At 46.5% G+C, this 14014-nt stretch overlaps 1 long non-coding RNA gene across 5 annotated transcripts in view; it reads right to left on the bottom strand.

The window, feature by feature from the left end:
* LOC112545292 (uncharacterized) overlaps positions 1-14014 on the bottom strand; it is a 60459-nt gene that overhangs the window by 19415 nt on the left and 27030 nt on the right. For all 5 annotated transcript variants that reach the window (XR_016350465.1, XR_016350466.1, XR_012906407.2 and 2 more), the window contains 2 exons: positions 11590-11736; positions 4833-5641 (listed from right to left, as the gene is read on the bottom strand). This is a non-coding gene — a long non-coding RNA (uncharacterized LOC112545292). The remainder of the gene's footprint in view (positions 1-4832; positions 5642-11589; positions 11737-14014) is intronic.

Raw genomic sequence — 14014 nt, 5'->3', positions numbered from 1 at the left:
AGAAGCTATTTGTGGTTCTGCATATTAATGGGGAATCTCCTGTCCTGGCGTACGGGATGGGGGGGGGGGAGAGTGGTGAGGTCCAGGAGCTATGGAGAACTCACCACAGCTCCCAGCCTCCACAGTGAGTTCCCTGCAGCAAGTTCAGGAGCCATGGAGTGTTCACCGGAGCTCCCATTATTCACGATTTTCATAATTTGTGGTGGTGCCAGGAATGCAGCCACCACGAATGACGAAGGTTTTCTGTGCATCATAGAGTCCTATCTTGATATCTGAATTCACAGAAAACTTATAGAACCATCAAAAGCGACAAGGAGTCCTGTAGCACTTTATAGGCTAACAGATGTATTGGAGCATACGCTTATAGAGCCATGGATTTATTTACTACTGGTTTTAGGGAAATCCTCAGGTCAAATTTTAAAAAATTACATTAATGCTAAACAAAGCTATTTTCTTACTGCAGAAAACAAAGGCAAGAGTGATATCTCCATCTCTTCCTCTGTGCAATTCAAAAGGGGGAAATTTAACTTCACCAGCTTCTGTGCCTATTGAAAAGCTAGGAGATGGCTGGGCACATGCCCATCTGCATCTTAAGGCCCCCTCCCCCAAACGGAGGAGATACTGGCTCTGAGATTCAAGCAATTAGAGGGAACACTGGCCTCTGCAGCTGCTTCTAGGCTGTGTGGTATGGTAAATCCCCGTCCCAGCCCAATCAGCTGCAAACGGGGGAGATGTGATCTGTGTGGAGGGCATTAATGAGGAGGAAGCTCAGCTGGGAAATAGGCAGTGCTTCTGTAATGTCAGGAGAATAGGAACCATGTCAGTAGGGGAAAGCTTGTAGTCCTCCTTGCTGGGGCAAGAGAGAAACCCTTGAAAAAAGAGAGAGGGACTCTAAGAGGAAGGGCTGACAAAGAAGGCTGGAGAATGAAAAGCTTGGAGGAGCACAGCAGAAAGTAGTCCAGACCTATGTAGCTGCAGACCTTAACTGCTTGCTATAGGGCCCTGAGTAGAGGGGCTGCCCTGTTCCTCTAATATCCAATGCATATGCTAGGAGCAGCAAGCAGAAGTGCCCGAGTCACTGTGGGAGTGACCTAATCAGGCAGTGGTGCAGAGCCTTGAAAAGACTCCCCAGAAAGTCACAAAGCTGCCACACTGCAACTCCAGGGCTATGTCTACACTCGCGGCTTCTTGCACAAGAAATATGCAAATGAGGCTAAGCATGGAATATTGTGGAGCCTCATTTCCATACCTAATGAGCCACCATTTTTGCAGAAGAGTCTTTTGCGCCAGAAGGAGCTGTTTACACCACCTCTTCTTGTTCAAGAAAAACCCTCTCATGCAATGCTGTTACGCTGATTATTTTCAGGAATAATGGCATTGTGCGAGAGGGTTTTCTTGCACAAGTAGGGGCAGTGTAGACAGCTCCTTCTGGCACAAGAGTCTCTTCTGCAAACATGGCAGCTCATTAGGTATGCAAATGAGGATCCGCAATATTCCACGCTTAGCCTCATTTGCATATTTCTCAAGCAAGAAGCTGTGAGTGTAGACATAGCCCAAAGCAGGACACCAGCAACAGTGGAAGAGAAGAAAGGGGATGCTGGACAAGGAGGAGCTAATCCCTAGAATCGCCCAAAGGAAGTACCAGTGAGCAATGCCTAGACACCCCATGACAGGCTGGTGTAAATAGCAAGCATCTCTTCAAGGAACAGGGGCCAAATGTCCATATGGAACATGAGTTCAAACAGACATTCCACTCCCCTATTGAGAGTTCTCTCGGCAGCAAGTAAATAACAACATGGATCCCTCTGGTATGGCACCATGTGGAGCCTCCCTGGCAGCTGGAGCCCCGAGCTGCCACCCCACCTCCTCCACACCACTACCCACAGCTGGTGCCCTGAGCCACCGCACAACTCACCGGCCCACAGCTGGCACCCTGAGCCACCACAGCATCCCTGACCCTTGCCCCTGGAGCCCCGAGCCGCTGCACAGCTCACCTAATCATAGCTAGAACCTTGAGCCACTGCCCCTCCCCTGGCAGCTAGCACCCCGAGCTGCCTAGAGGCCCAAGTCCCCACTTGCCTGAAGGAACCCTGCCCTCTCCCAAGTTGCCAGGAACTCCAAGGTAGTCAGTCTCTGCTCCCCGAACAACACAAGAAAAGCTGCAGCCTGACAGCATCTCTTCCCAATGAAGAACCTGAGCTTTTGCTCTGGCTCATGCAGGCTCTGGGGCAGCTGAGGAGGTGGCATTTGCTAGTCAGCTTCCTGGGTTCATTACTAATATCTCCAGGGAGATACTGATGACCCCAGGAAGCTGAACAGAACATACTGCCTCCTCAGCTCCCCAGAACCTGCTTGGGGCAGAATTATGGCCCTACCAATTTCACAGTCCTGAAAAACGTCATGGAATATGATATAAGCCCTTCCCCATGAAATCGGATGTCTCCTTGTTCCTAGGAGCATCTCAGTAAAGAGAGCTCACCGCTCCAGCTGGGCACAGAAGGGCCAGACCAGTCCAGACCCACTTCTGTATGACTCCCTCTGCTGCAGGACACTCTCTAGGACTGAGCAGTAGCCTGAGGTTCCTGCAGCCAGAAGAGACTTGTGGAGTTTGGATCCTATCTACCTGTGCTGCTGGGAGCTCCTAGCTCAGACTGAGCAGGAGAGGGACAAACTTGTCCCAATCCTGCATAGCTGCTAGGGGAGACCAGATACACCTCCAGGTGCCTCCTCCTGTTGCAGGATGCTCTCTGGAACTGGGAAGCAGCTGGAGGTTCCCACAGCTGAAGGAGGCTTCCCTGTGCTGCTTGGAGCACCTTCAGTGTTATTTGCTGCTGTAAAGTGTCTATAAATCCTGTCTAGGTTCACACAGCCTTTTTTTATCTTACTGAAACAAGCTAATCATTGCATCTGGAAGGGGCCCTTCTCCCTGCAGCTGTAGACTGATGGGGGCAAGACGTGAGTGTGGGGCAGGGAGTGCAGAGCTTCCTGCAGCTGGAAGAGGTACCCAAGAGCAGCCAATGAGAGGAAGGGCAAGTAATGTCTTTCCCAAGCTGGCCAAGACTAGCAGTGAGGAGCCCGACTGGGGCACTCCAAGCAGCATTGGGGAGATCAGAACCACCTTTACTTCTTGAAACGTCCTATGGCTGCAGGAGGCTCTGTGTTTGCTGCCTTCAGATTCCAGCTCTGAAGGCAGCACAGAAGTAAGGATGGCAATCCCATAGTCCCCTATAACAGGTCTGTGATCCCCCCACCCATAATCTTCTTTTGGGTCAAGACCCCACGGTTACAATACTGTGTAATTGCAGGTTCAAATAGCCGAAAATGTAAAATGTACCAACTTTCAAACCCTGCGGCTGTGAAATGGACCAAGAATTTGGTAGGCCCATAGACATAATAAAGCAAAAACTAAACCCACAATGTAATGTCTGGCAGCTGCACTGCGGAGACAGAAGAGCCTTCCCTGGCCTATTATACTTCCCCATGTCTAGTAATATGAATATAATCAATAACAATCTTTTAAGCTGATCCGAGGAAGTGGGTTTTGCCCATGAAAGCTCCTGATACTAGATATATATGCATTTGCTAGTCTTTAAGGTGCCACAGGACTACTTATTTTTAAAGTTATAGACTAACGTGGCTATCCCTTTGAATCTTTGTAATGTGATTCAGCACAACTAAATGAGGTTAGGTCTTTTCCTAACATACTTTAAATCAAATACGTCCCTCCCGGTACAGCATATAATCAGTTCCCAAACTCTTGCAATTTGTTGATCCATGAACAGCTAGCTGTTCAAGTCCCACGAGTATATGGGCTGCTTCTCTTGCAATATAAAGAAGTTCTCGCTACCTATTATACCTCTATCCCCACCATTAGGGACAAATTACCATCAGATCCTTTTGAGTTACTGATGGATATACAGAACACCTCAGAATCCCACTCCATCCCCCAGCCTGCTACTCAGCCACCCACTTCCCCCTTATTTTTTATTTTCTCTATATTTTAAGATACAGAACCAGCTATCATAGTTATGATCACTCCATTTAAACTTAATACAACTTTCTTAGAAAAGAGGAAATTAAGGGGGGATATGACAAAGGTCTATGACGGGTATGGAAAAAATGAATAAGGAAAAGTTATTTACTTATTCCCACAATATGAGAACTAGGGGTCACCAAATGAAATGAATGGGCAGCAGGTTTAAAACAAACAAAAGGAAGTTTTTCTTCAGTAAGCACACAGTCAACCTGTGGAACTCCTTGCCAGAGGATGTGGTGAAGATTAGGACTTTAACAGGGTTCAAAAAAGAGCTAGATAGATTCCTGCAGGTTAGGTCCATCAATAGCTATTAGCCAGGATAGGTAGGAATGGTGTGCCTAGCCTCTCTTTGTCTGGAAATGGATGACAGGAGAGGGATCACGTGACGATTACCTGTTGTGTTCCCTCCCTTTGAGGCATCTGGGATTGGCCACAGACAGGATGCTGGGCTAGATGGACCTTTGCTCTGACCCAGTATGGCCGTTCTTATGTTCTTTACAACATTATCATAGTGATCAGCGATTTATTCTTAACAAATATTTTCTGGTTAATGATTAAGTTACTTCTCAGATATCTGAGTCCTCTTATTCAGCTTTACTTCTGCCATTGCTGTAAGCTCTGGCAACTTTCTGGTTTTTCATAATTAAATCTTTGTTGACAAAGATGAAACTTCACAATCAGATCTTTGGATCTGTTATGAGGCACAAGCTGATGGAATTGAAACCTACATGCTTAGTCCACTTTCACCACCTTCACAAGTTCAGATTTAACAACTGCCGCTATGGGCTTAACATACCTGATGGGGTTTCCTTCTGCAGCACTTTCAGGCAGACCTTTAACGTCTAACCTTTTCTCCTCCTGTCTTCTGTATCATCTCACTGAAGTTAAATCTTGTGTCTCTCTCGACTCACATGGATAGGCACACATACACACTCTCAAATGTTTCTCCTTAAGTTTCTAACACAGGATCTTAACCTGCTAAGTCAGGAACTTCTTTCTTTTCTGCTTGACTCTTAAACATCTGATAATTTCTCAAAACCTTCAACTCAAGAGAATCACTTCCTGAGGTCCATCTTGGTGTGACCATTTGGCTCTTCAGCCTTATTATTCCCGCCTGTTTTGGGTGCCATGTCCTTACTTGCAATCAGATAGGCTTCCCTTCTTAGTGAGATTTAAAAAAAAAAATGTTCAGATTTGCCTTGAGGAATCCATCCTTGGCAACTCTCTGCTCTACTTTCTTGATTGGGGTTATCTGGTGTAGAAGGTTGATGGAGGCAAATTGTAATTCTCTGAGACCAAACTTCAGACTGCTGTCTTAGTCTGGTCCCCTGCTGCTCCTGTCATCTTGTTCTGTTCCCAACACAGTTCTGTTTTGAGGTCACATCCGTCCGCACATTTAAAACAAGATTTAAAAAAACTTGCTATAAATAGGGAGGGGCATGAAACACACTGTCCCCAAAGTGCTGTAAAATGCACAAAGTAAACAGACTGGAAATAATAGGTCTGTAACTTCCTTCAGTTCTAGTAAGCTGAAGTGCTGCGTTAATCTGGAAAGGCTGGCTGTGTCCCTTAAATGGCTCAGCTCTCTGGCACAACTCTTGGAAGCTGCAGAACACAGAAGAACCAGATTTAGTAGAACCATTCCACATTTGCTAACACTTTACAGCCACAATAGAGCTTCCAAATTGTCATAACAAGCTACTAGACACCTCTCCAAATAGCTAAACACCTGCATGACGGACAGAGATGAAATAACATAAAAAAGGGAAGAATCACAGCATTCCCTCTGAAAGAATACATACATAAAACAGTGACAATGCAATGCTTATTCTTTTGACCAGGGATTACACAAAATTCATGTGGGAGGGACAGAATTTTACTAATCATCTCTCCATTTTATTGACCTACTTGTGTTCAATGCATTAAATGCTGCCCTCAGGGACCAGAGGGAAATAAACTACACATAATATGAAAATGGAGCTGGTTGGCTGAAGACAGGTGGAGTGGTTCTTTTAATTATTAATAGTCCACATCCCTGAGGGATCATTAAGTGAGGTACCATGTCCCTCCCACCCCCAAGAGCTAGCGCTGTGCTTAAACTGTATCTCCTTTGACAGAGTCTGAATCATCTGTCAATTAGAAAACATGGCCATCTCTTCTAGGGGAAGAAAAGACAGGCATTAGACAATCAGAAGGGTAATTTTATTGTGGTTATTTCTGTACTTTGCCTTCTAATTCCCTGCTGGGAGCAAATGCGCCATTAAAGAATTTCTGCTCGTTGGGCACAGTTGGAAAGAGAAAAATGCTGAATAACCACAGTTAGCTTATGCTGCTAGTTTTGCAATCAGAAGCTTTGTGTTGGTGTTGAAGAGATATTAATACAGTGATGGTCAATCTAGGCTAGTGAGTGGCCTTCCCCCATCTCAGTGGGCCACAAGATTGTCAAAACCACGATGGTCCCTTGGGATGGGGTAGTTTTGCTAACTGCACGGGCATACTCAGAATTTACAGGGTACGCCAACTGAACCACAACAGCATTTTGGTTGGATGCAAAGGGTGTGCACAGCTCTCACAATCCATGTTGTGTGCAATCACCATGCACCCCACTTCAGGTGCCCTTGGCTTTACAGTCATATCATTTTAGTAATACCAGTCAGATAAAAATGGCATGCACAGAAACCAGCAGAATCTGGCAACCCTGCACGTGGCAACGAATGTGTCTCAGGCCACACAAACAAGCTCGATGAGCCACGTGTCTCTTAGTCCACAGGACGCCCACCACCGTGTTAATGTGTACTTGTACATTTTATCATTTATGTTGTGCAATTACTTAGAGACCCCGGCTGTGGACCAGGACCCGATCGTGCTCGATGGTAACACACAGCATAGAAGACACTCCCTGTTTGAAGGCTTATAACTGAAGCACGAGACAAGAGACAACAGATGAGATGTGATGCTTCCTGAGAGTACCCAGAGTTTTGAGGTACTTCACTACAACTTGTCCTTACAGTGAGGAAGTCTCATCCATATCTTTTGCGTGCCGGGACCCTGACTCCTCCAGACATGGGTAACACAAGCACTCCTGTTCTTCTGTAGGTTATTGATGAGCATGCTTCAAATGTCACTACCACTAAGCGTTCCTGTGCAGCGTCTCGCCTGTTTCACTGGATACTCTCAGTAGTCACAGATTTGTTGCTTTGTTGTTTCACTTACAGTCTCTGCTCATCACTGAGCACTTAGCTATTTTATTGATAAATAAACACACACATTTGCACTAAGTATAGAGATATGAGAAGCAAGCAAAAGTAATGGAAAGAAATGGTTCAATGTAAAATAAAACCATAAGATGCACGCTACACATTTTAGAACCGAGATATTAATTAACAAGGTATTTGCCAATGCCTGGCTGTGGAACTAATTTCATAAGGTACAACACAGAGTATCTTCTCATTGAGGAGAGAAAAGACAGTGTGTCTCTTTGCAATCCCAATTACATCAAACAGTCATCTGATCATAACTCTGGCACCTCTTGCTGTGTGCTTCTTCCTGGAGGTTTTGTAATCTTAATTAATAGCAGAGGGGTAGCCATGCCAGTCGGTATCTGCAAAAACGCGTATTCATATGGCACTTTAAAGACAAAGTCTTATTTGGGCATAAAGCTTACGCTGTGAGAGAGACAATCCAAAAGTCAAGAGAGAGAGATCTGTCTACAATCCCTTGGATGTAGAAACTAAGTCTATCACCTTGTTTTCATTTTCAAGGCTTTAAGAACATAATTTCCTGTGTCAGTACATAACTTCTGAAATATTATCCACCCATATTAGCTATTATGTTGCAAGTAGCCGAACAACAACATAAGCATAAAATAAAAATGACGGAACTGAGCTGGAGAAGGAATCCTCCTTGTGATGCATGGAGCAGCTAGTGGCTGAGAAAGAAACTTGTGCATTGCAGTTTAAAATCCCGGACAGGTAAAAGAACCACTCTTAGTCTGTGGGTGCATCCCCTCTCAACATCAGGGAATGGGGAAAAGCCTGCCCAGTTTACCAGGAATTTGACTGCACTCAGTCATTCCTATCCACCGTTGACCAGTGTGCTCGCCATAAAATTGCAGAGAATAAATGGATGCCAGTCCTCTTAACTAGGCTGACTGGAAAAGTCAGACAGGTATTTAATGAAATGAAGATGGAGGATGCTAGGATATACAAGAGCTTTTAAAAAATGACATTGAAAAGGTTTAAAATCACCCTGGAGTGCTACTATTTAAAGTTTAGAAATCTTAAAATGCCTGACGAAACCTACATAGAATATATACATAAGCTACAGTTACGTGAAAAATAGATTTTTGGAGCAGGTGCTGATAGTAACTTTGATAAGCTGTTAGATTTGGCAGTACAAAACAATTATTATGGATAATCACTGATGAGGTAAAAATAGGTGCGATAAAAAACCTTCCAGAATTTTAAAAGTAGCAAAAATTGCTGATGAATATGCTGAGTTCAAAACTTTGGAAGTATATAAGACCCAGGGAAAGGAGAATACCTCTGCTCCCCAGAGTGAAAGGCATGGTCTAAAAATAAACCTTACTGCAGTTTTGTTAAAAAAACCCCTCAAGGGAGCCATATTTTAAAACATCTTACCAGAAAGGGAAACAGGAAGTCTGTCAACAAAATGGGGCCCCTGCCCATAAAGGCCAAATTGCTCAACACTTAAAACCATCTCACAATCTCCATCGTGAGTGCTCATGCTATAATCATGAGCACTAACACTCACTACCACATTAGACCCAGAGGAAACTATGGAGGAGAAAAGGGGCTTCATAAATTATATTAGAACTGAGTTTTGGGAATGTAGTGAAGTATTTATTAAGAGAGCAAGGCTACATCTACACTGCCCTCTCTTGCGCAAAAAACTATGCAAATGAGGTGAAGTGTGGAATATCACCATGCCTCATTTGCATAATTAAAGAGTTCTGTTTTTGTGCAAGACGCTTTTGTGCAAAAAGGAGCCATCTACACTGCTTTTTGTGCAAAACCCCCCTCTTGCGCAAGAGCCACTGAAAAAAAGCAGAACGGCTCTTGCACAAGAGGGGGGTTTTTTTGTGCAAAAAGGAGCCGTGTATAGTATCTAAAAGGGTGTCACAGGGAGGAAGGGGAAAATCATTCTTCTTGGCCTCTGAGGACAGGACAGGAAGCAATGGGCTTAAACTGCAGCAAGGGAGGTTTAGGTTGGACATTAGGAAAAACTTCCTACCTGTCAGGATGGTTAAACACTAGAATAAATTGCCTAGGGAGGTTGTGGAATCTCCAGCACTGGAGATGTTTAAGAGCAGGTTGGATACACATCTATCAGGGATGGTCTAGATCTGGGGTCACCAACCAGTAGATCGTGAGCTATCGGTAGATCTCAGGGGCTCTAAGAGTAGCTCGAGCCCTCTCTGAACTGCGCACCTGCGCAGTACATTTACATTAGATTTCCTCATTTGAGGAGCAGCTACTCACTGAGCAACAACACAGGTGAGTAGCTACGAGGAATGGTGGGAGCTGGAAGGTCAGGAGGGCTGAAACACCCCAGCCAGCTGACTGTGGCTTTCACAGCTGGAGCTAGGCGCAGCCTCCCTGGGCTGAGTGCAGGGCAGCCGGGCTGGAGGGAAGAGAAGCAGCTGCCCGGACAGCTTGCCATGGCGCTCAGCCAGGGTGCACCACGCTCCACGTGGGCTGGCGCAGAGGAGAAGCTGCCTGGCCTGCTGGCTGTGGTGTTCAGCCCAGAGGAGGCTGAACCACGCTCCAGCTGATCGGGCGGCTTCCCCTCTGCGCCTGCCCAGGTGGAGCTTGGTGGCACCCTGGCTGAGCACCCTGGCCAGCTGGCCGGGCAGCCGCTTTTCTTTGTTCCGGACTGACCGCAGGGCAGCCAGGCTGGAGGGAGCACGGGTCAGAGGCTTCCCTCTGTGGCTGGTGTAGGGAACTCCCTGCCCCCAACCTTGTTCCCTCTCCTCTGCCCCAAACTTGTCCCCCGCCCTCCTGGTCATCTGTTCCCTCTCCCTTGCCCCCCCGACCGCGCTGCAGAAACCTGCCCCTCCCTGCAGAAACTTGTCCCCCGGCACCCTGCCCCCCGTGCAGAAACCAGTTCCTTATGGCACCCTGTCTCCTACTACAGAAACCTGTCCCCCCCAGCACCCTGTCCCCTGCTGCAGAAACCTGTCCTGGCACCCTGCCCCCACTGGCACCCTGTTCCCTGCTCCAGAACCCACTAGCACTCCTCCCCAGTACTGTGTCCCCTGCTCCCAAACGACTTTTCTATGGGTCAGTGACACCTGACTCAAGGCAGGTTCCCTGCCATTCTCATAAAGAAAGACAATGCAGAAACTTTTTGTGTTTAACATAGTGGCCAACAAACCCCCAATTGGGGCCAAGCCCCCATCTGGCCACAACCACTCCTGCACTCCCCCTTCCCCAGACCCTAGATCTGAGCCTATCAAACACTGGAACCTCATGCCCTCAGCCCCTCACATATCCCAACCCAAATTCCTGCACCCTCACATCCGCAAGCCTGTGGCTTGCTTAGTATCCCAACACTGCCCAGCCTGGAGCCCCCTCCCCGAGCTAGTGTCCCCTTCTCCACCCCTCCTGCATCCAGATTTCCTCCCAGAGCTTGCACCTCTCACCCCTTCCCACACCCAAATCCCTCATTCCCACCCCAGAGCCTACACATCCTGTCTCAACACAGCAAGGGTCCAGCTAGACTGCAGGAGTTTTTCAGGATTCTGGAGATATCCCAGAAAAACTCTTCTGCATCCAGGGTTGCATTTATTCTTCCGCTTTTTTAGTGGAAGAGCAAACAGGCTCTTTTGTTAACCCCTATATTCCTCTTTCCACAAGGAATAAGGTGGCTTCCAAAAGAAGGGTTTTTTTTCTAACATTTGGTCCAGTGTAGACAGGCCAAATTTTGGAAAAACCTCTTCCTACAGAATAATAATAATAATAAAAAAAATAAGCAGCAGTATAAGGATTGGGGATAGCAAGTGATGGAGAGGAGGAGAATAGAGAGGGCGGGGCTTCAAGGAAGGGGCAGGGCGGTAGATCTTGGCTTGGTCTGTCATTTAAAAAGTGAACTTGGTTGTAAAAAGGTTGGTGACCACTGGTCTAGAAGGTGCTTGGTCCTGCTGTGAGGGCAGGGGATTGGACTCAATGACCTCTCGAGGTCCCTTCCAGTTCTACGATTCTATGAAGTCAACACATTAATGTGAAATACTGGAAACTGTATTTAGGCACCAAGAGCTTATGTCAACACTCAGAACCCCAATTACAATTCCCCAGAATACCACTCATGGACAGGGGGCCATGAGGCAACCTACATATGGTCACTGGACATGCAAGTGTGCAGGACAAGGGGTATAAAATAAGGTGCATGTTCAATCTTCAGCAGGTATATCAACATGACCCATTGGTGAAAGCCTGGACCATCCCATCTATGATATTCTGCAGCATTTCTTGTATCTTTGTTTGCTTTAGCCTCTTTGAGGTAGTGAATATGTCCACACAAAATATACCAACCATCAGTTCTTCTGTTTATTCTGGAATTATTGCTTCATCCAGTGAAGAGGAAGAAAGATCAGTGGTTAACACTTCAGGCTGCTGATCCTCCGCCTCTGATAGCTGGCCCTCCTCAGGATCCGAATGGTGTGACAGATGAGTCGGGCTCTAAGGAGGCATAGAAGGTAAGTGGCAGTCTGTTACCGAGATGGGAAGAGAATGAGGTGGCAGCAAGAGGACCAACTATGCAAGTACGATCTATGACAACAATGCTATGGATAATATAATCTGGAATGGTAATCATAATAATGATCTGACCGTGTGGGAGAGGATTATTTGGAGGAGACTACACTCCTATGGCTTGAGTAATACCTTGAGCATGGGGACAGTGAAGGTGACTGAGGACAACTGAGAGATGGTGATGAAGGTGAAAAATACCTCTCATAATAGCCATGGTCCCTGTGCCACATTGTGTGACTTGGAGATGGGGATTTCCACTGGGTAGGATAGGATTGCGGAACCTGGTCTTCCAAGCAGACACTCAGTACTGGAGAACTCGGTGCTGGTGGGGATGGAGACAGTGCTGGAGAAAAGGTTGGTGAGGGAGAAGGGAAAATGCATTGTGCATCTGTCTTTGCCGTAGCCTTCCTCGGGGCCGGCCACGCACCGATATCCTTTGGTGCTGATGAATGCACTGGTGGTTCTGCACTAGCCTGTGCCAGCGGTGCCGATGTTGTTGGTGCTGCGATGAACCGTACAGCTGGTGCCGAGACGGATTTAGGTGATGCTGGTGCCCTTGCCATCAGCACTGGGGTAGGAGCCTTTGATGTCGGCACCGGGGTCAGTGCCTTTGATGTTGGCACCAAGGTTGGTGCCTTTTTCTGTTTTGACGTTGTAACTGCCTTTGTGCTGCTAGAGGAGGAGCTAGACGTTCCCAACTTGTCTCTTAGAGTAACTCTACTGACCAGAGTGGCTGGTAAAGAAAGTGTTGGGGACGCCCTTATCTTTTTCACTGGGGCTGTCCCTGGGGAAGATGCTCTGCGCTTCTGAGGCACTGCTCGCTACTTATCAGCCAGGGACGTCTTGGTGGGTTGAAGCGCCTTATTGAAAAGTAACATTCTCAGGTGCATTTCTCTGTCTCTCTGGTCCCTGGCTGTGAGTGCACACGTTTTTACCCAACATTTTTACCCAAACAGCGTATACATGAAGGGTACGTCTAGATTACATGCCTCTGCTAACAGAGACATGTAAATTAGACTACCCGACATAGTCAATGAAGTGGGGATTTAAATATCCCCGGCTTAATTAAAATAAAGATGGCCGTCGCACTGTGCCAGTTCAGCTGATCCTTGGCACAGCGAGGCAGTCAAGATGCGTATCGTCGACAGGGAATGCCTTTGTCGACCACTCCTGTAAACCTCGTTTCACAAGGCATAAGGGAGCAGTCGACAAAGGTGTTCCCTGTTGACCGATCCGCGTCTTGACTGCCTCGCTGTGCCAACGATCAGCTGAGCCTGAATAGTGTGGCAGCCATTTTTATTTTAATTAAGCCGGGGATATTTAAATACCTGCTTCATTGACTATGTCGGGTAGTCTAATTTACATGCCTCTATCGGCAGAGGCATGTAGTCTAGGCATACCCGAAGACTGCCCGTCCAAGGCCACCATGGCCTTGCAGCAAATATCATGTTTTTTGAATCCTGGTGATCCAGGCATTCTTGCCATGGCCTAAGCCTGTGCAAGACTAACAGAAAACTTCTTTTTTTTTTTAAATCAACGTTTAGAACTGTAACAACTATAACTATGACTAAAGTAACTAATTAACGATGAACACTCTAACAAACTGTTTGAAATTCTTCTGACAGGATGAAGAGAGCAGCATAGCTCTATGACGGAGGGCAGTTGAGAGAAACTGGTGGGAGCCAGACCATGTGTAGCAGGCAAAGGGCGTGAACAGCGCGAGACTCTACCACACATGCGCAGTCCAGCTGACTACGGCTATTGAAAATCTCCAATCTGTGGTGCTGGGACGAGCCCGACACCTACAGTGGAGCACCCACAGGGACACTACTTGAAGAAGAATAGAATTGCTGTGTAAATACTTGCATTGTTATGAAATAATTGATGTTTATTTCAAAATAACTGTGCTGTGTAGACACACCCTACGTATAAGACTGCCTCCTTTGGTAGCTACAATTTGTAACAAAATAATGTGCACATAGATTAGTTATGAAGATATCGTTTAGTTTGCAGATTCTGGTAATGTAAACCACGAGAGCGATGGCCCCAGCACCTGTTCCATTCAACTAATCCCCCTTGCCCTTGTGCGGACGTTATCTTTACTTGCTATGTCATCTGCATAAATTGGTAAGCGCCTCTGGGCAGGGATCTTCTCTCATTTTCTCCCTCAGCACTATATAAATAGCAAGTACAGGTTGTGATACAC

This window comes from Pelodiscus sinensis, chromosome 11 (assembly GCF_052426305.1).
Source record: "Pelodiscus sinensis isolate ZL-2025 chromosome 11, ASM5242630v1, whole genome shotgun sequence".
Lineage (NCBI taxonomy): Eukaryota > Metazoa > Chordata > Testudines > Trionychidae > Pelodiscus > Pelodiscus sinensis.
The sequence above is the reverse complement of the archived record's forward strand: the minus strand, read 5'-3'. Positions and strand labels throughout refer to the sequence as shown.